This window comes from Ambystoma mexicanum, chromosome 5p (assembly GCF_040938575.1).
Source record: "Ambystoma mexicanum isolate Mex_15411 chromosome 5p, UKY_AmexF1_1, whole genome shotgun sequence".
Taxonomy (NCBI): Eukaryota; Metazoa; Chordata; class Amphibia; order Caudata; family Ambystomatidae; genus Ambystoma; species Ambystoma mexicanum.
In genome coordinates, this window is record NC_090930.1 from 1309853003 (window position 1) to 1309875061 (window position 22059).

General features: G+C 49.3%; 1 pseudogene; it reads right to left on the reverse strand.

Annotated features, from left to right (window-relative positions):
- Positions 1–22059, reverse strand: part of LOC138480650 (bone morphogenetic protein 7-like) — a 47925-nt pseudogene that overhangs the window by 10358 nt on the left and 15508 nt on the right.

The following is a 22059-nucleotide window of genomic DNA, read 5'->3' on the forward strand; positions in this document are numbered from 1 at the left end:
GCTCAGGTGTGCACATGAACATGTTCAGTCTCATACAGTAACCATCTCCCCAATCTCTCCATGTGGAGATGGGAAATGTGGATGTCAACGCATACACCATGAGGGTGCCTGCTGCTCCCATAGTCGTAGGCCCAGAGATAGTGATCCTCCTTCTGTGGCAAGGCACTACCTGCTGTGTTTTTCTACCAGCTTGGGTGCCTGCTGCTCCCATAGTCGTAGGCCCAGGGATAGTGATCCTCCTTCTGTGGCAAGGCACTACCTGCTGTGTTTTTCTACCAGCTTGGGCCCACAGCTTTTCTGAGGGTTCTGGATCTACCCCACCCTGCGAGGTGTTGTTGCAACTGCATCTACATTTACTAGGCTGGCCTTCCAGATCTTGTTGCTCTAGTGCAGTTGTATTTTGAGACATGCAGGAACCACAAGGCACCCAACATCCTTTGTGATGCCCTTCACCAGGACCTTCAGCTCCTCATCTCTGAACTTGGTTCATCTTTGCTGCAGCATAATCCCAGTGTCTTCCCAGTGTTGTCAAGGGGAGAGGGTCTGGCAGGGAGTTGCCAAGTGATGGTCGACTCTGGAGCAGGGAATTGTCAAATTCACTGGGGTTTGGTGGACAACAGTGGATGTGATGACCCTGGAGAAAACCCGAGATTGTTGGTGGCAGTGCATAGATAGTGGTACCAGGAGCAGAAGCAGAGGGATTTGGGGTCAGCAGCTCTTAGGAGATTCTGGAGGTAGATGATCTCCGGGGTCGTGGGGGCAGGCACTCTCAGTTTGTCCTGAGGCCATGCGTTTCAGGGGTTTCTGCGGTTAGGGGGTGTCAGGGGGTCCTGGGAATAAGGCCTCTCAGGGGATCCTGGGGGTAGGAAGTGTCAGGGGGTCCTGAGATCAGGGAGCCCCAGGGTGTCATGCGGGAGGTGGGGGGCAGGTTATCCTGGTGCAAGGGTTCTTGGGGGTTTCTGGAGGCAGGGACTTTCAGGGGGACCCAGAGGAAAGGGCTCTCAGCGGACACTGGGGTGGGCCTCTCAGGGGGTCCTGGAGACCAGAGGGTGCTGGGGGTCCTGGGTGCTTGTGGGGTACAACCGATGCTGTGGGCAGGGGATGTCAGGAGTCCTGGAGGCTGGTGGGGGGTAGGGATTCATGGGGGCATGGCAGAGCAGTTATATTCCCTCTCTGGCAGCCCAGATAATCCGGTTGTCTAATGTGAACAAGTCTGAATGCCTCCCTTGGTTTTCCTGCAGCACCTGGAAGCTACTGATCTGAAATACCTCATGATCAACGTGTTCCTGGATGCAATCCCTATAGATCTGAAACTCAACGTCAGTGATGGCTTCGCTCTCTGAGATTTTCGAGAGATCAAACTTTAAGCCTCAGTGATGGCACCTCTGGTGGAAGTACTCCTTGTCATGTTCAACCAAGTTAACAAAGTTGATAACCATGTTGGCATTGTTAAAGAAGTTGATATCCTGCAGGCCGAGGGCGGTGGGCCCTGGGTGGTGAATACAAGCTTGTAGAGGTAGGTGAAGCCCCCTTTCTCCTCCCCCATGGCCATGGCATTGTACAGGTCGAGCATGAACATGGGGGCTGGGTTCTGCTTGCTGTGCAAATGAGGACAGGGATGGTGCAGTAGGCCCAAGTTTGACAGGATTTCTCGCAGCATCTCCTTCCAGAAATACAGAGATAGAACAAGTTCTTATCATTTGGGCAAATATCTGTCCCAGAAGACCACCATGCTAGGACTGAAGTGCCCTAAAACCTTAGAAGAACTGACTTCTGCTTCTTCCTTTTGTGAGAAGCTCTTTAAGGGACAGGGTCCCACCTGTCCCTAAATCAGTGGAGTCTTGAGACCCCAGAGGAAGGAGGTGTCCTAGTTGTCCCTTGGGTGATTAGCTCTCCTGATGTGTAATGGGCTCCCCCTCTTCCTGCAAGGGTGCACTTGGGTGATGATTTCCCCAGACATCTGGCTCCTGCTCGACTCATGGATGATGACCTCTCCATGGTGGGTCGCAAATTCGGGGTGGCTATCTCTTGGTCGCTGCAGGGAACCAGGTTCTGCTTGTCCTTTGTGTGATGATCTCCCTCGGGAGTTGATCTCCTGTCTGGGGGTGGCTATATCTCATGTTCCATGCACAGAACCAGGCTCTGCTTGCCCATTGGGTGATACCCCCTCCACCGGTATCCCCAGGGAGTAACAGGTTAAATGGCACACTGCTGCTGAGGAGGCACTGGCAGCATTGCAAGTGGCCTGGCTGGTCCTAAAGGCCAGCTCAATCGGGCATCCTTCCGGACCTCAGCATAGATCTCTGCAGTGGACGCAGCCCCAGCAGAGGCCTGCTCTCGGGCCCGTCGGGCCTCCTCCTGGACCCCAGCACAGGCTTCTGATGCCAACGCATCTGCCTGATTCATGGCAAGCTGAGAATCATGCCATGCCTGAGCACAATCCTTTGCAGGAGAGGCCTTCTGTCAAGCAAGCTGAGCATCCTCCTCGCTCGCTGTTCTTGCTGTCAGTGCCCCTGCCAGCATGTCTTCTCTTAGCCTGTTGGAAGCCACCAATTAATGGTGCATATCCTCCAAAGACTGTTGGACATCCCCCAAAACTGGCCCAAGTGACAGACAGGCCACCCGCATTTCCTTCCCACTGGCCTCGCTCCATGTCTAGGCTGCCCCCATGGCTGTCATTCACTCTGTAATGTCTCCCAAAAGACTTGCAGTCACAGTGGCAAGTGCCATGGGAACATGATGTGGGAGGAAAATTATGGATTCATGGACCGCAGCTGACAGATTACAATAAGGCCCCAGAGGATATACCCGGCCTTTGGAAAGATGGCTCCATGGGAGGGGCAGTGATGTCCCCCACCGCCACCAGGGTGTCCCCAGGTATCAGTAGCAGATGCCACATGGGGCCATGGTGACAGTGTCCATGGTGGTGATGTGTGCTGACAGTGTCCTGGTAAATGTGGCCATGCATGAGCGATATGTGGCTGGTGGAGGGCTCGGACTCCATGGTGTCAGGTGGTGGTGGCAAGGTTTCCTGTGGAGATTTACTCTCCCCAGTCCCATGTTGGCCAGGTTGACTTGCCCACACCATTATGTCATCACCATCATCCTCTTCGACCTCTTCCACCTCCTCTGTGTCATCTCCATCCCTGGGAATGAGAAGGCAATGTCAGTGTTTCAGGCACATGTAGCAATTAGGGCACCATACACATATACATATATACAGCAAATGTGCTCACTACACAGTGCGGAGTGCAATACAAAAGTAGCCATTTGCTGTAGTAATTAGTACACACAGTAATAAGCATGTCAAGTGAGATATGGATTGGATTCCTGTACCTGCACAATGTCTCTGACAGTTGTCCATGCCATGGTCATTCCATACAATTCCATATGCGTATGGTTCAGGGATGGTTGCAGTGTGGTGAGTGGTGTTCCTGCTACTCCCATCACAGGGTGATAATCCACAATTTCACATTTGGATACTCTGGAGTGCACTAAAGGTATGTGGTCATTCATGCCTATTGCCATTGTCTTATCTTGTATGTGTGTACGCAGGCATGGATGCCGGCATACAATGGTGCCCCCCACTTTCCCTGCACCCTGTCACCCGTTAACCCCTCTGCTCTGTGTCATCATGCTGGCTCTTCATTTGTTCGTTGACATGGTGTTGAATGGGTGCCACAGGCATTTATCAAACTCCATATGTAGGGGAGGGCGATGTATAGCTGATTGTATCTGTCACCTTTGGCATGCAGAACAGGTGAGTATTATGCTGGTAAGTGTTGTCATGGTACAGCTGCATGGTCTAGATCTCCTTTCACCTTTCCATTCACATCCTGAAGTGCATGTTGGGGTCAATGGAATGGCTGTGGCATGTGGGGGGGTTGACTGCGTTACATGACTGGGTACAGCACACACGAGCCTCATTACAAGTATGGCGGAGCAGAAAAAATTGTCAGTACCAGAATTAACACCACTTTTCCCGCTCTGCCATATTACAGGTATGGTGCTGGAGTTGAGGATGCTGTGGTAAATCCTCCAACTATCTGCCAAAAAATTTGCAAATTCGGCGGAATTACCACTGCAGTAATTCCACCCGAAAAGCCCCGTAGAGTCCTGTGGACTAAAAAAAAATTGGGATTCATACCACCACTTGTAATCTGGCAGTAATCCCACCGGACCAAGTGGCAGTAACTGTAATTCAGTTTGGTGGTATCTGGGTGGATTTACTGCCCAGATACCACCAAACCCGTAAGGCGGCCCATGGTCCCTCAAGTGTTCATTGTTCAGTGCAATGTGTACTCACATGCAAGTTGTGTGGACTGGGGTATGTGGCTGTATTGTGGCTGGAGACCATCTTCATTTCCTATGGTGTCACTGCCTGCGTGTCATGTGACTCTATGCCATCAAATGGGACAGGTGCAAGACCACTTGCTGCACTTGAATGTGCTTTTCTTGAAGCATCATGTGGCATGTGGATCTAGGGAAACTGTGTGTATGTTATCTCACCTAGGATGATGGTGATTGAGAGGCCACTTTACCACTGCCACTGTTCCACAGGTGGATGTGCTTGTATTGTGGAGGGTGCTCAGGTGTGCACATGAACATGTTCAGTCTCATACAGTAACCATCTCCCCAATCTCTCCATGTGGAGATGGGAAATGTGGATGTCAACGCATACACCATGAGGGTGCATGCTGCTCCCATAGTCGTAGGCCCAGAGATAGTGATCCTCCTTCTGTGGCAAGGCACTACCTGCTGTGTTTTTCTACCAGCTTGGCTGCCTGCTGCTCCCATAGTCGTAGGCCCAGGGATAGTGATCCTCCTTCTGTGGCAAGGCACTACCTGCTGTGTTTTTCTACCAGCTTGGGCCCACAGCTTTTCTGAGGGTTCTGGATCTACCCCACCCTGCGAGGTGTTGTTGCAACTGCATCTACATTTACTAGGCTGGCCTTCCAGATCTTGTTGCTCTAGTGCAGTTGTATTTTGAGACATGCAGGAACCACAAGGCACCCAACATCCTTTGTGATGCCCTTCACCAGGACCTTCAGCTCCTCATCTGTGAACTTGGTTCATCTTTGCTGCAGCATAGTCCCAGTGTCTTCCCAGTGTTGTCAAGGGGAGAGGGTCTGGCAGGGAGTTGCCAAGTGGTGGTCGACTCTGGAGCAGGGAATTTTAAAATTCACTGGGGTTTGGTGGACAACAGTGGATGTGATGACCCTGGAGAAAACCCGAGATTGTTGGTGGCAGTGCATAGATAGTGGTACCAGGAGCAGAAGCAGAGGGATTTGGGGTCAGCAGCTCTTAGGAGATTCTGGAGGTAGATGATCTCCGGGGTCGTGGGGGCAGGCACTCTCAGTTTGTCCTGAGGCCATGCGTTTCAGGGGTTTCTGGGGTTAGGGGGTGTCAGGGGGTCCTGGGAATAAGGCCTCTCAGGGGATCCTGGAGGTAGGAGGTGTCAGGGGGTCCTGAGATCAGGGAGCCCCAGGGTGTCATGCGGGAGGTGGGGGGCAGGTTATCCTGGTGCAAGGGTTCTTGGGGGTTTCTGGAGGCAGGGACTTTCAGGGGGACCCAGAGGAAAGGGCTCTCAGCGGACACTGGGGTGGGCCTCTCAGGGGGTCCTGGAGACCAGAGGGTGCTGGGGGTCCTGGGTGCTTGTGGGGTACAACCGATGCTGTGGGCAGGGGAGGTCAGGAGTCCTGGAGGCTGGTGGGCGGTAGGGGTTCATGGGGGCATGGCAGAGCAGTTATTTTCCCTCTCTGGCAGCCCAGATAATCCGGTTGTCTAATGTGAACAAGTCTGAATCCCTCCCTTGGTTTTCCTGCAGCACCTGGAAGCTACTGATCTGAAATACCTCATGATCAACGTGTTCCTGGATGCAATCCTTATAGATCTGTAACTCGACGTCAGTGATGGCTTCGCTCTCTGAGATTTTCGAGAGATCAAACTTTAAGCCTCAGTGATGGCACCTCTGGTGGAAGTACTCCTTGTCATGTTCAACCAAGTTAACAAAGTTGATAACCATGTTGGCATTGTTAAAGAAGTTGATATCCTGCAGGCCGAGGGCGGTGGGCCCTGGGTGGTGAAGACAAGCTTGTAGAGGTAGGTGAAGCCCCCTTTCTCCTCCCCCATGGCCATGGCATTGTACAGGTCGAGCATGAACATGGGGGCTGGGTTCTGCTTGCTGTGCAAATGAGGACAGGGATGGTGCGGTAGGCCCAAGTTTGACAGGATTTCTCGCAGCATCTCCTTCCAGAAATACAGAGATAGAACAAGTTCTTATCATTTGGGCAAATATCTGTCCCAGACGACCACCATGCTAGGACTGAAGTGCCCTAAAACCTGAGAAGAACTGACTTCTGCTTCTTCCTTTTGTGAGAAGCTCTTTAAGGGACAGGGTCCCACCTGTCCCTAAATCAGTGGAGTCTTGAGACCCCAGAGGAAGGAGGTGTCCTAGTTGTCCCTTGGGTGATTAGCTCTCCTGATGTGTAATGGGCTCCCCCACTTCTTCCAAGGGTGCACTTGGGTGATGATTTCCCCAGACATCTGGCTCCTGCTCGACTCATGGATGATGACCTCTCCATGGTGGGTCGCAAATTCGGGGTGGCTATCTCTTGGTCCCTGCAGGGAACCAGGTTCTGCTTGTCCTTTGTGTGATGATCTCCCTCGGGAGTTGATCTCCTGTCTGGGGGTGGCTATATCTCATGTTCCATGCACAGAACCAGGCTCTGCTTGCCCATTGGGTGATACCCCCTCCACCGGTATCCCCATGGAGTAAGAGGTTAAATGGCACACTGCTGCTGAGGAGGCACTGGCAGCATTGCAAGTGGCCTGGCTGGTCCTAAAGGCCAGCTCAATCGGGCATCCTTCCGGACCTCAGCATAGATCTCTGCAGTGGACGCAGCCCCAGCAGAGGCCTGCTCTCGGGCCCGTTGGGCCTCCTCCTGGACCCCAGCACAGGCTTCTGATGCCAACGCAGCTGCCTGCTTCATGGCAAGCTGAGAATCATGCCATGCCTGAGCACAATCCTTTGCAGGAGAGGCCTTCTGTCAAGCAAGCTGAGCATCCTCCTCGCTCGCTGTTCTTGCTGTCAGTGCCCCTGCCAGCATGTCTTCTCTTAGCCTGTTGGAAGCCACCAATTAATGGTGCATATCCTCCAAAGACTGTTGGACATCCCCCAAAACTGGTCCAAGTGACAGACAGGCCACCCGCATTTCCTTCCCACTGGCCTCGCTCCATGTCTAGGCTGCCCCCATGGCTGTCATTCACTCTATAATGTCTCCCAAAAGACTGGCAGTCACAGTGGCAGGTGCCATGGGAACATGATGTGGGAGGAAAATTATGGATTCATGGACCGCAGCTGACAGATTACAATAAGGCCCCAGAGGATATACCCGGCCTTTGGAAAGATGGCTCCATGGGAGGGGCAGTGATGTCCCCCACCGCCACCAGGGTGTCCCCAGGTATCAGTAGCAGATGCCACATGGGGCCATGGTCACAGTGTCCATGGTGGTGATGTGTGCTGACAGTGTCCTGGTAAATGTGGCCATGCATGAGCGATATGTGGCTGGTGGAGGGCTCAGACTCCATGGTGTCAGGTGGTGGTGGCAAGGTTTCCTGTGGAGATTTACTCTCCTCAGACTCATGTTGGCCAGGTTGACTTGCCCACACCATTATGTTGTCACCATCATCCTCTTCAACCTCTTCCACCTCCTCTGTGTCATCTCCATCCCTGGGAATGAGAAGGCAATGTCAGTGTTTCAGGCACATGTAGCAATATGGGCACCATACACATATACATATATACAGCAAATGTGCTCACTACACAGTGTGGAGTGCAATACAAAAGTAGCCATTTGCTGTAGTAATTAGTACACACAGTAATGAGCATGTCAAGTGAGATATGGATTGGATTCCTGTACCTGCACAATGTCTCTGACAGTTGTCCATGCCATGGTCATTCCATACAATTCCATATGCGTATGGTTCAGGGATGGTTGCAGTGTGGTGAGTGGTGTTCCTGCTACTCCCATCACAGGGTGGTAATCCACAATTTCACATTTGGATACTCTGGAGTGCACCAAAGGTATGTGGTCACTCATGCCTATTGCCATTGTCTTATCTCGCATGTGTGTACGCAGGCATGGATGCCGGCAAACAATGGTGCCCCCCACTTTCCCTGCACCCTGTCACCCGTTAACCCCTCTGCTCTGTGTCATCATGCTGGCTCTTCATTTGTTCGTTGACATGGTGTTGAATGGGTGCCACAGGCATTTATCAAACTCCATATGTAGGGGAGGGCGATGTATAGCTGATTGTATCTGTCACCTTTGGCATGCAGAACAGGTGAGTATTATGCTGGTAAGTGTTGTCATGGTACAGCTGCATGGTCTAGATCTCCTTTCACTTTTCCATTCACATCCTGAAGTGCATGTTGGGGTCAATGGAATGGCTGTGGCATGTGGGGGGGTTGACTGCGTTACATGACTGGGTACAGCACACACGAGCCTCATTACAAGTATGGCGGAGCAGAAAAAATTGTCAGTACCAGAATTAACACCACTTTTCCCGCTCTTCCATATTACAGGTATGGTGCTGGAGTTGAGGATGCTGTGGTAAATCCTCCAACTATCTGCCAAACAATTTGCAAATTCGGCGGAATTACCACTGCAGTAATTCCACCCTAAAAGCCCCGTAGAGTCCTGTGGACTAAAAAAAAATTGGGATTCATACCACCACTTGTAATCTGGCAGTAATCCCACCGGACCAAGTGGCAGTAACTGTAATTCAGTTTGGTGGTATCTGGGTGGATTTACTGCCCAAATACCACCAAACCCGTAAGGCGGCCCATGGTCCCTCAAGTGTTCATTGTTCAGTGCAATGTGTACTCACATGCAAGTTGTGTGGACTGGGGTATGTGGCTGTATTGTGGCTGGAGACTATCTTCATTTCCTATGGTGTCACTGCCTGCCTGTCATGTGACTCTATGCCATCAAATGGGATAGGTGCAAGACCACTTGCTGCACTTGAATGTGCTTTTCTTGAAGCATCATGTGGCATGTGGATCTAGGGAAACTGTGTGTATGTTATCTCACCTAGGATGGTGGTGATTGAGAGGCCACTTTACCACTGCCACTGTTCCACAGTAGATGTGCTTGTATTGTGGAGGGTGCTCAGGTGTGCACATGAACATGTTCAGTCTCATACAGTAACCATCTCCCCAATCTCTCCATGTGGAGATGGGAAATGTGGATGTCAACGCATGCACCATGAGGGTGCCTGCTGCTCCCATAGTCGTAGGCCCAGAGATAGTGATCCTCCTTCTGTGGCAAGGCACTACCTGCTGTGTTTTTCTACCAGCTTGGGTGCCTGCTGCTCCCATAGTCGTAGGCCCAGGGATAGTGATCCTCCTTCTGTGGCAGGGCACTACCTGCTGTGTTTTTCTACCAGCTTGGGCCCACAGCTTTTCTGAGGGTTCTGGATCTACCCCACCCTGCGGGGTGTTGTTGCAACTGCATCTACATTTACTAGGCTGGCCTTCCGGATCTTGTTGCTCTAGTGCAGTTGTATTTTGAGACATGCAGGAACCACAAGACACCCAACATCCTTTGTGATGCCCTTCACCAGGACCTTCAGCTCCTCATCTGTGAACTTGGTTCATCTTTGCTGCAGCATAGTCCCAGTGTCTTCCCAGTGTTGTCAAGGGGAGAGGGTCTGGCAGAGAGTTGCCAAGTGGTGGTCGACTCTGGAGCAGGGAATTGTCAAATTCACTGGGGTTTGGTGGACAACAGTGGATGTGATGACCCTGGAGAAAACCCGAGATTGTTGGTGGCAGTGCATAGATAGTGGTACCAGGAGCAGAAGCAGAGGGATTTGGGGTCAGCAGCTCTTAGGAGATTCTGGAGGTAGATGATCTCCGGGGTCGTGGGGGCAGGCACTCTCAGTTTGTCCTGAGGCCATGCGTTTCAGGGGTTTCTGGGGTTAGGGGGTGTCAGGGGGTCCTGGGAATAAGGCCTCTCAGGGGATCCTGGGGGTAGGAGGTGTCAGGGGGTCATGAGATCAGGGAGCCCCAGGGTGTCATGCGGGAGGTGGGGGGCAGGTTATCCTGGTGCAAGGGTTCTTGGGGGTTTCTGGAGGCAGGGACTTTCAGGGGGACCCAGAGGAAAGGGCTCTCAGCGGACACTGGGGTGGGCCTCTAAGGGGGTCCTGGAGACCAGAGGGTGCTGGGGTCCTAGGTGCTTGTGCGGTACAACCGATGCTGTGGGCAGGGGATGTCAGGAGTCCTGGAGGCTGGTGGGGGGTAGGGGTTCATGGGGGCATGGCAGAGCAGTTATTTTCCCTCTCTGGCAGCCCAGATAATCCGGTTGTCTAATGTGAACAAGTCTGAATCCCTCCCTTGGTTTTCCAGCAGCACCTGGAAGCTGCTGATCTGAAATACCTCATGATCAACGTGTTCCTGGATGCAATCCTTATAGATCTGAAACTCGACGTCAGTGATGGCTTCTCTCTCTGAGAATTTCGAGAGATCAAACTTTAAGCCTCAGTGATGGCACCTCTGGTGGAAGTACTCCTTGTCATGTTCAACCAAGTTAACAAAGTTGATAACCATGTTGGCATCGTTAAAGAAGTTGATATCCTGCAGGCCGAGGGCGGTGGGCCCTGGGTGGTGAAGACAAGCTTGTAGAGGTAGGTGAAGCCCCCTTTCTCCTCCCCCATGGCCATGGCATTGTACAGGTCGAGCATGAACATGGGGGCTGGGTTCTGCTTGCTGTGCAAATGAGGACAGGGTTGGTGCGGTAGGCCCAAGTTTGACAGGATTTCTCGCAGCATCTCCTTCCAGAAATACAGAGATAGAACAAGTTCTTATCATTTGGGCAAATATCTGTCCCAGACGACCACCATGCTAGGACTGAAGTGCCCTAAAACCTGAGAAGAACTGACTTCTGCTTCTTCCTTTTGTGAGAAGCTCTTTAAGGGACAGGGTCCCACCTGTCCCTAAATCAGTGGAGTCTTGAGACCCCAGAATAAGGAGGTGTCCTAGTTGTCCCTTGGGTGATTAGCTCTCCTGATGTGTAATGGGCTCCCCCTCTTCTTCCAAGGGTGCACTTGGGTGATGATTTCCCCAGACATCTGGCTCCTGCTCGACTCATGGATGATGACCTCTCCATGATGGGTCGCAAATTCGGGGTGGCTATCTCTTGGTCCCTGCAGGGAACCAGGTTCTGCTTGTCCTTTGTGTGATGATCTCCCTCGGGAGTTGGTCTCCTGTCTGGGGGTGGCTATATCTCATGTTCCTTGCACAGAACCAGGCTCTGCTTGCCCATTGGGTGATACCCCCTCCACCGGTATCCCCAGGGAGTTGGACAGACTTTCCCAGACTTTATGGTGGTGATCTCTGCTGTGCTCTCCAGCACGATCTAGAGGCCATGCAGAGTTTGCCAGCAGACACAGGCTGTGGGCCGCTTAGGTCTGGTGGGAGGAGCAGTCTGAATAACCAGCTCCCTCTCCTTGCTTTTGTGGAGCAGATGGGTAACAACAGAAAGACAAGCACTGCTGGCTGCTCATCACCAGGTTACTCTTGTGGTGTTATTGAGAGCCAACCCAATTTTGAGACTGTGAATTTCACCACTGTGAGGTTTTGCAAGTTTCAATTTTGCCATTTGGTATTTTTCCATCCTGGAGTCTGCCATTCTAAATGTTTCCACTTTGAATTGATCCACTGTGAGGTTTTGCCAGTTTTATTTGCACCAATTTGTATTTTGGATCGTGAATTTTACCACTTTGAGCTTTACCTCTTTGAATGTCGCCTCTTTGAATTTTGTCGCTTTGAATTTGCCACTTTGAATTTTGCCACTTTGAGGTTTTGCCAATTTGCCAATTTGTATTTTACCACTTGAGTATTACTGCGTTCGAAAATTGTTGTTTTGATCTTTGCTGCTCTTGAACACTGCAACCTCTGCATTTTGCCACTTTGAACGATGCCACTTTAAACTATACCACTCCAATCTCTCTTGCTTTGGAATCAGGCTACATTGAATCCTACACCGCTCTTCACTCCATCAGTTTGAACCCTACCACTTTTCCACCTTGAATTTATGCCTGAATCATTCCACTTAGAATTTTGTCGATTTGAACATTCCCACCTGAAATTTCAATGTTGCATTCCACACAGAAACATGGTTCACAGGCAACTACAAACTGATACAAGCTTACAGAGACACCAGAAGAGGAGGATGAATTTCTTGGCACACAGAAACCATATCAGCTCCACATTCTTATCCTCTACAGAAAAAGAAGACTGCAAACCACTCTTAGTCAACCTAAACCGCAACAAACAATCCACCTCACTCTTCCTTCTTATCTACAGATCACCCACCTATAACCATACCTTGACCATAAAACTCACCAGTACCATAGCCAACCTAGCTGTAAAGCATGGCAACATCATTATTCTGGGAAATTTGAACATCTGGTTTGAAAGAGAAAATGAAACAACAACAAACTCCCTCAGTGCCCTACCAGAAACTCTCCGCCTCTAACAAACGGTGAATGGACCCACTCACAGAGCTGGACACACGATGCAATTTCCTGCAGGACTCTCGACTGCCGAACTCATTAGTACCAATCATCTGGAGTGACCATCATGTGATCCCATTCACCATCAAAACCCCAAGCCGCACAATACAGACAAACACAAAACATCCAATGATAATCAAAAGAAAATGAAAAAGACTTAACCTAGAAATGTAACACAGTTACTAGAAAACACCAAATCGGATAAGTCTTAGCTAATCAAAATGATGCCAGAGTGTTGACGAGAACCTTTGCACCTCGTTCACAGACAAGTTATATCAATGAACACCCCTAAAATTCTTGAAACCCACACAGAAAAAAAGTCACAGCGAGATGGATCACAGAGGAACTGAGAAAACTCAAGAAAACTAAATGTAAATAAGAAAAGAGATGGAGGAACAAATACAACCAACTGGACAAAATTAACTACCAATGACAAATTTGCTATACAAATCAGCAATTCTGGAAGCCAAGAAAACACACAATGCCACAAGAATCCAATTGGCAACAAACCCACAGAAAGAAATGTATAGAATGATCAAGGAAATAAAAAACCCTACCTCATGCAGAATCAACATCATATCCTCACAAATGTTATGCAACAGTATCATGGACTACTTAAGAGAAAAAATCAATTCAATCCAACAGGAAATAGACACATTCAGCAGGACCACAAATAACACCATCCCAGAAACCAACACCCCAACAAGCAGCATAACATTCAACCAATTCAAACCAATAAGCTGGGACACTTTCGGCAACATTCTAAAATAAACCAACATGGCTGGATCTCCCAGAAACCCATGCCCACCAGACAGCTACAAAAAGCTGCTCACCCATAAAACACCAGCCCTCTATACCCGACCACTAATGAATCTATCCTTGAACATTGGAATAGTACCAAAATCATACAGATCAGCCTATATCAACCTCTCTTAAAAACAGGACAGGAAAATAGATGACCCTGCCAACTATATGCCTATGTTAAACCTACCTACCCAGAAAACATCTTGGAGAACCATGTGTACAAAGAAACGCTCAACCATGTGGAAAGCAACGGACTACTTGACCAATCACAGGTTGGTTTCAGACACATGAGAGGAACTGAATCAACACTCCTCTAAGTGTGATAACCATGGGATGAACGGGGACAACACCACTCAATCGGCCCTCATACTACTGGACATATTAGCTGCCTTTAATACAAGCAAACACACAGCATTAATCAAGAGATTGGAAAAATCAGATATTCAAAACTCTGCACTACTATTGCTGACATTTTTCCTCACAGACAAAACCGAAAGAATCTATATATTACCATTTACATCGAACACAAAAAACATCACCTGCGGCTTACCACAAGAATCAAGCTCCTCTGCACTCCTCTTCAGCATGTATATGACCCCCCCCTAATGAAGATCATTCGAACTCATGGTCTGACAGCTTACCAGACGAAACCCAGCTCATCTTTAAAATATCCACTAGCCATGACCCTGACAATGCCCTAAATAAATGCCTCACTGGTATACACACCTGGATGGCAAACAACAATCTTAAACTAAACCAGTTTACAATCTTACACAGACATCTCTCACAATTCCCCGGACTGAGCATGGAAACTCAACCGGAGACGTCAACAGTGATAGAAAACCTGGAAATTCTCATGGACAATGGTCTCACTTTGGAACCACGAGTGAACACAACATCAAAGAAATGTCTCACCACCTTCGACTAATAAGAGGGATCCATTCCACCTCAATTTCCCACACAGAACCCTAGTGATAATTTCCTTGGTATTATTAAGCATATACTATGCTAATAGTCCTCTATACCTAGAAATGGCTGAACGCCTCACCAAATAACTACAACACATCCCAAATACTGCTGCAAGACTACTCCTAAGACTTAATCGAAGAGAGCACTTAGCCTCAGTCCTAAGAAGTCTACACTAGCTGCCAGCAAATCAACGTATCAACCTCAAAGCCCTCTGCATTGCCGATAAACTCTAGACACACAAGGAGTCGAACTCCTCCAAGCTAAATCACTCAATACCAACCCAGAAGAGCTTTAAGATCTAGGACTGACTTCCAAATAGAAAATAAACACTACGAGAAAACACAATTCAAACGAACCGCCTTCTCCTTTATAATAGCTAAACTATGGAACTCGATCTCAAAGGAAATCAAAATGATGGAAAACCACCTAACTTTCAGGAAACAGCTAAAAACGTGATTATTCAAATCACTGATATAAAAAGAGACCAAAAACAACTACACAACAACCTTCCTCATGAGCAGACTACTCCAACCGCATACAGAAAGAAACAATAGCACAGCGGCACACTACCCAGAGACCACCCAAAACCCAATGACCATTTCCCTTTTCTACTCCAGCCCCCCACACTTCACACTTACCATACACACCCAGATGTGAGCAGCAGCAGGATAACATTAAAGGGTTTGTGCTGCTTGATTAACTTGTGCACTACTTCTTCCGGTAGAGGTGAGTGTATCTCTGTAAATAACAGCACATGCCACTCCCCCACCACTCGATGCCTCAAACAAAGCACCACTCAAAGACATTCAACACATTTCCAAGCCACCATTTATTGGACATGAAAATGAATGGTGGGGGTGAATCAGAGGCATCCTGTGTCATGCAGGAACGATAGGGCGTACATAAAGTACCAGGCACTTCCAAAAAGTGTCCAAAGTATATAACAAAAAAAGTCTGAAGAAATCTCCTGGGATTAGGTACGCGGGTCAATTCCAGTGATGAAAATGCCACAGGGTAAACTAAGATGGTCAACATGAACAGCACAAATACAGTTCCAATTTGGAAGGGGCAATTAGGGGAAGGAAGCAAGCATGGGTGCGGGTCACTTACCCTTGCATGACTTTTTTGACTGCAGGCCCTGTCTGGTATGAGTAGGGGGGGGTACTGATGGTGCAGGTGCTGGGTAGGGGTAGGCCTCACAGGCGACTGCTGTGTCAAGGCGGGATGCAGACGTGGAAAGGGGAGAAGAAATGGTGGAATCTCTGCCCACAAACTAGTGCATTAGGGCAAGGAAGTTCTCATGGCGGGCCAGCATGTCCTGATGACAGTGTGGGACTGAGTATGCTGTAGGCTGGCCTCCACCATCTGGTGGCAGAGGGGACCATATAACAGGTTAAATGGCACACTGCTGCTGAGGAGGCACTGGCAGCATTGCAAGTGGCCTGGCTGGTCCTAAAGGCCAGCTCAATCGGGCATCCTTCCGGACCTCAGCATAGATCTCTGCAGTGGACGCAGCCCCAGCAGAGGCCTGCTCTCGGGCCCGTCGGGCCTCCTCCTGGACCCCAGCACAGGCTTCTGATGCCAACGCAGCTGCCTGCTTCATGGCAAGCTGAGAATCATGCCATGCCTGAGCACAATCCTTTGCAGAAGAGGCCTTCTGTCAAGCAAGCTGAGCATCCTCCTCGCTCGCTGTTCTTGATGTCAGTGCCCCTGCCAGCATGTCTTCTCTTAGCCTGTTGGAAGCCACCAATTAATGGTGCATATCCTCCAAAAGCTGTTGGACATCCCCCAAAACTGGCCCAAGTGACAGACAGGCCACCCGCATTTCCTTCCCACTGGCCTCGCTCCATGTCTAGGCTGCCCCCATGGCTGTCATTCACTCTATAATGTCTCCCAAAAGACTGGCAGTCACAGTGGCAGGTGCCATGGGAACATGATGTGGGAGGAAAATTATGGATTCATGGACCGCAGCTGACAGATTACAATAAGGCCCCAGAGGATATACCCTGCCTTTGGAAAGATGGCTCCATGGGAGGGGCATGATGTCCCCCACCGCCACCAGGGTGTCCCCAGGTATCAGTAGCAGATGCCACATGGGGCCATGGTGACAGTGTCCATGGAGGTGATGTGTGCTGACAGTGTCCTGGTAAATGTGGCCATGCATGAGCGATATGTGGCTGGTGGAGGGCTCGGACTCCATGGTGTCAGGTGGTGGTGGCAAGGTTTTCTGTGGAGATTTACTCTCCCCAGTCTCATGTTGGCCAGGTTGACTTGCCCACACCATTATGTCGTCACCATCATCCTCTTCGACCTCTTCCACCTCCTCTGTGTCATCTCCATCCCTGGGAATGAGAAGGCAATGTCAGTGTTTCAGGCACATGTAGCAATATGGGCACCATACACCTATACATATATACAGCAAATGTGCTCACTACACAGTGCGGAGTGCAATACAAAAGTAGCCATTTGCTGTAGTAATTAGTACACACAGTAATGAGCATGTCAAGTGAGATATGGATTGGATTCCTGTACCTGCACAATGTCTCTGACAGTTGTCCATGCCATGGTCATTCCATACAATTCCATATGCGTATGGTTCAGGGATGGTTGCAGTGTGGTGAGTGGTGTTCATGCTACTCCCATCACAGGGTGGTAATCCACAATTTCACATTTGGATACTCTGGAGTGCACCAAAGGTATGTGGTCACTCATGCCTATTGCCATTGTCTTATCTCGCATGTGTGTACGCAGGCATGGATGCCGGCAAACAATGGTGCCCCCCCACTTCCCCTGCACCCTGTCACCCGTTAACCCCTCTGCTCTGTGTCATCATGCTGGCTCTTCATTTGTTCGTTGACATGGTGTTGAATGGGTGCCACAGGCATTTATCAAACTCCATATGTGGGTGAGGGCGATGTATAGCTGATTTTATGTCACCTTTGGCATGCAGAACAGGTGAGTATTATGCTGGTAAGTGTTGGCATGGCACAGCTGCATGGTCTAGATCTCCTTTCACTTTTCCATTCACATCCTGAAGTGCATGTTGGGGTCAATGGAATGGCTGTGGCATGTGGGGGGGTTAACTGCGTTACATGACTGGGTACAGCACACATGAGCCTCATTACAAGTATGGCGGAACGGGAAAAAATTGTCAGTACCAGAATTAAAACCACTTTTCCCTCTCTGCCATATTACAGGTATGGTGCTGGAGTTGGGGATTTACCTCCAGCAAAATGCTGTTGTAAATCCTCCAACTATCTGCCAAAAAATTTGCAAATTCGGCGGAATTACCACTGCAGTAATTCCACCCTAAAAGCCCCGTAGAGTCCTGTGGACTAAAATAAAATTGGGATTCATACCACCACTTGTAATCTGGCAGTAATCTCACCGGACCAAGTGGCAGTAACTGTAATTCAGTTTGTTGGTATCTGGGTGTATTTACTGCCCAGATACCACCAAACCCGTAAGGCGGCCCATGGTCCCTCATGTGTTCATTGTTCAGTGCAATGTGTACTCACATGCAAGTTGTGTGGACTGGGGTATGTGGCTGTATTGTGGCTGGAGACCATCTTCATTTCCTATGGTGTCACTGCCTGCGTGTCATGTGACAGTATGCACATTGACTCTATGCCATCAAATGGGACAGGTGCAAGACCACTTGCTGCACTTGAATGTGCTTTTCTTGAAGCATCATGTGGCATGTGGATCTAGGGAAACTGTGTGTATGTTATCTCACATAGGATGGTGGTGATTGAGAGGCCACTTTACCACTGCCACTGTTCCACAGGTAGATGTGCTTGTATTGTGGAGGGTGCTCAGGTGTGCACATGAACATGTTCAGTCTCATGCAGTAACCATCTCCCCAATCTCTCCATGTGGAGATGGGAAATGTGGATGTCAACGCATGCACCATGAGGGTGCCTGCTGCTCCCATAGTCGTAGGCCCAGAGATAGTGATCCTCCTTCTGTGGCAAGGTCTGTGTTTTTCTACCAGCTTGGGAGCCTGCTGCTCCCATAGTCGTAGGCCCAGGGATAGTGATCCTCCTTCTGTGGCAAGGCACTACCTGCTGTGTTTTTCTACCAGCTTGGGCACACAGCTTTTCTGAGGGTTCTGGATCTACCCCACCCTGCGAGGTGTTGTTGCAACTACATCTACATTTACTAGGCTGGCCTTCCAGATCTTGTTGCTCTAGTGCATTTGTATTTTGAGACATGCAGGAACCACAAGGCACCCAACATCCTTTGTGATGCCCTTCACCAGAACCTTCAGCTCCTCATCTGTGAACTTGGTTCATCTTTGCTGCAGCATAGTCCCAGTGTCTTCCCAGTGTTGTCAAGGGGAGAGGGTCTGGCAGGGAGTTGCCAAGTGGTGGACGACTCTGGAGCAGGGAATTGTCAAATTCACTGGGGTTTGGTGGACAACAGTGGATGTGATGACTCTGGAGAAAACCCGAGATTGTTGGTGGCAGTGCATAGATAGTGGTACCAGGAGCAGAAGCAGAGGGATTTGGGGTCAGCAGCTCTTAGGGGATTCTGGAGGTAGATGATCTCCGGGGGTCGTGGGGGCAGGCACTCTCAGTTTGTCCTGAGGCCATGCGTTTCAGGGGTTTCTGGGGGTAGGAGGTGTCAGGGGGTCCTGGGAATAAGGTCTCTCAGGGGATCCTGGGGGTAGGAGGTGTCAGGGGGTCCTGAGATCAGGGAGCCCCAGGGTGTCATGCGGGAGGTGGGGGGCAGGTTATCCTGGTGCAAGGGTTCTTGGGGGTTTCTGGAGGCAGGGACTTTCAGGGGGACCCAGAGGAAAGGGCTCTCAGCGGACACTGGGGTAGGCCTCTCAGGGGGTCCTGGAGACCAGAGGGTGCTGGGGGTCCTGGGTGCTTGCGGGGTACAACCGATGCTGTGGGCAGGGGAAGTCAGGAGTCCTGGAGTCTGGTGGGGGGTAGGGGTTCATGGGTGCATGGCAGAGCAGTTATTTTAATTATATTTTTTGGATTGGTTTAACAGTTGTCAGCCCTTACCTGGGCTTTGGTCGGTGGGACCGGCGGGTCGCTGGGACTGGTGGGGTACAGGGGATGCTGGAGGTTTAGTTGTTAGGGGGCCCTGGCGGCATGTGTGTGGCAGTGGGTCCTGATGGCAGGGCAGGGATTTTTTTTTAATTTTATGTTTTTTGGGGCGATCCTACAGTTGTCAGTCCTTGCCTGAGCTTTGGTCTGTGGGACCAGTGGGTCTCCTGGGGGATGGTGGGGGCCAGGGTGTCCTGGGGGTAGGGTAGGGTCACGGCAGTTTTTATTGTTTTTTTGAGTTGTCAGCCCTTATCTCGGCCTTGATTTGTGGGACCAGCAGGGTTTGTACTGTAGGATGGCCGGGGGCTCTAATGGTGTGGAACAGTTCCATGACAGCGTAGCGCTTTCCGCTCGTTGCGTCTTCCAGTAATGGATATGCGTCTTTTACGTATATCTGGAAATGGCTATGACACAGCGATGCATGAATGCACAGCATAAATGAGAGGCGGATTCGCCAAATTTTTTCGCCATATGGGACCTCCAACAACAGACGATTGGATCGCACAGTGAGATCAAAGAAAAGCTCCATCTGAGCTTAAGGTATGTATAAACGCACCACTTCGGTGGACATTTGCCACAGACACAGCTATCCATCCACACACTTCAGAATGCAGCTACGACTACGACAAATTCAGTCTGGCTGGACACGTAATGGCTTAACCCTTTACTCCTGACTTGCCTCAACAACTTCTCCATTAGAATACAGCGATAACCTATGACAATTTTCGGTCTAGCTAGTCACACATCGAGACTCTTGCAATAGCACTCTGCCTTGACCTCCCTCAGCACCCACCCATATGCCTGGCCTCTTGAACTGCTTACTGGAGCCTAGCCATCCCACCTAATTCTTAATCTTGGCCAAATGCACACATGCACTCTAAGCCTTTTCTGAGAATGTTCCCATATCTGGACTTCGTTCCCCAAGGGGCGTTCCTACCACAAAGCACTTTGAGACCATACAAATGGGAAAACGCGCTATATAAATGACAATTGCTGCTACTAATATGCTGGCTTTCAAGGCAGGACTAACATTCCTCCATGGAACCCTGCGCATGGCATAAATTGTTTGATATGGGACATATGCGCCTTGCGTAAGTGTTCATCGTGGTGTAATTTACCCCACAATGAAGATGAACTCCATGGCGTTGCCTGTAATGTCATGAACAGTGACTACCACATGAATATTGCCTCCAATAAAATTGAACTCTTTGTCTTGGACGTTGTCAACTGTAATCAGCTGAATCTCATTCAGATTGTGATATGGAAAGACATGTGGAAAGATCCTGTTTTCGCGCACGTGTTGTCCATCTACATTTATGTAAAGTTCGGTGTCCTCTACGATCGAATGACGACCCCACTCTCTGTTGGAAATCAATACCACGTGTTGAATTATAAAGAGTTTAGAAAGCCCCAGAACAGCAGGGTCTTCAGAGTCTCGCACAGCAATATAGTTGTACATATAAGTGGACCGAGCTCTACGGATTGAAATATAATGGGCCAAGAATTCGCCCTCCACGATTTTCGTCAGGTCTGTTAGCAATATGGATGAGTCCACTTTGTGTATTTTCACTAAACCTCACTCCGCACGGGTATAGCTCAGTGGTAATGCGCTTGTCTTGGAAGCAGGACGATTCAGAGCAGCACAGGCTCGAATCCCGGGTCGTGCTTAAAAACCTCCTCCATATTAAGCGCATTATAAATAAACACTAATCTCTTCACAGTCAAGTAAGGCTGGCATCGACTAAAGGCTCCTGAACTTTCCCATCCAGTTTTCTGGAAAAGTTGCCTAACAAGCTGTATATTACAATATCGCAGATCATCCAGAGTACAGTATGCCATTGTGTGCGTTTATTCATCTTCCTGCCTATCAGAAAGGCGTATGCTACTGCATATAACACCAACACAGTGTGTGATGCTGCTGTGTGCCCTATTATACTGTGAAGAATGCCACTTATAAGTCGAAGACCAGTATAAAACACGCAAGTTAAATATTGCACAGTGCAATACAATCACACTAGTTTTAAATTATGTGTCTGGGCATTAAGCTGAGGCACTGTGAGCGAGCATGTTGTAAGATATTTGTTTTATTTAGTGAGGCAATACAGGAGGACACAAGTAACACGTCATTCAAGACATATACAAAGTGACCCAACACGTGTTCTGAAAAGAAAGAGATGATGTGTGCTGTTGGGCAGATTTTTGTACAACCCTGTGGTGAGGGCTGTGTAACCACCTAACCTAAAGGAGAGAGAGAAGTCCAACCAAACATTTTAATTAATCTCTCTACAAAAGGTAGCTGTGTCTGAACTGTCAGGCTGAACTCATGGAGGGAAGAAGACAGGTAGTGAAGTACAATTAGTCCACACAGTTAACCAAACGGAACACTGCACACTAGTATCCTGAAAAAGGATACACTTAATTAAAATTACAAACAAAATCTCTTTCTGTTAAAAAAAGTATGATAGGTTAAACGTAGCACATGGTGAAAACATAGTGCATGCATGAAAAGAGTCATGGTCAGTTAGGGCCCAACCCACAAACTAAAATGTAAGCCCACTATTTCGGTATAGACAAAATACATGCATAATTGGGGTGGGAAGAAAAAAGAGATCCTAGAGACGGTAGAATAATACATTTACATAAACATAAT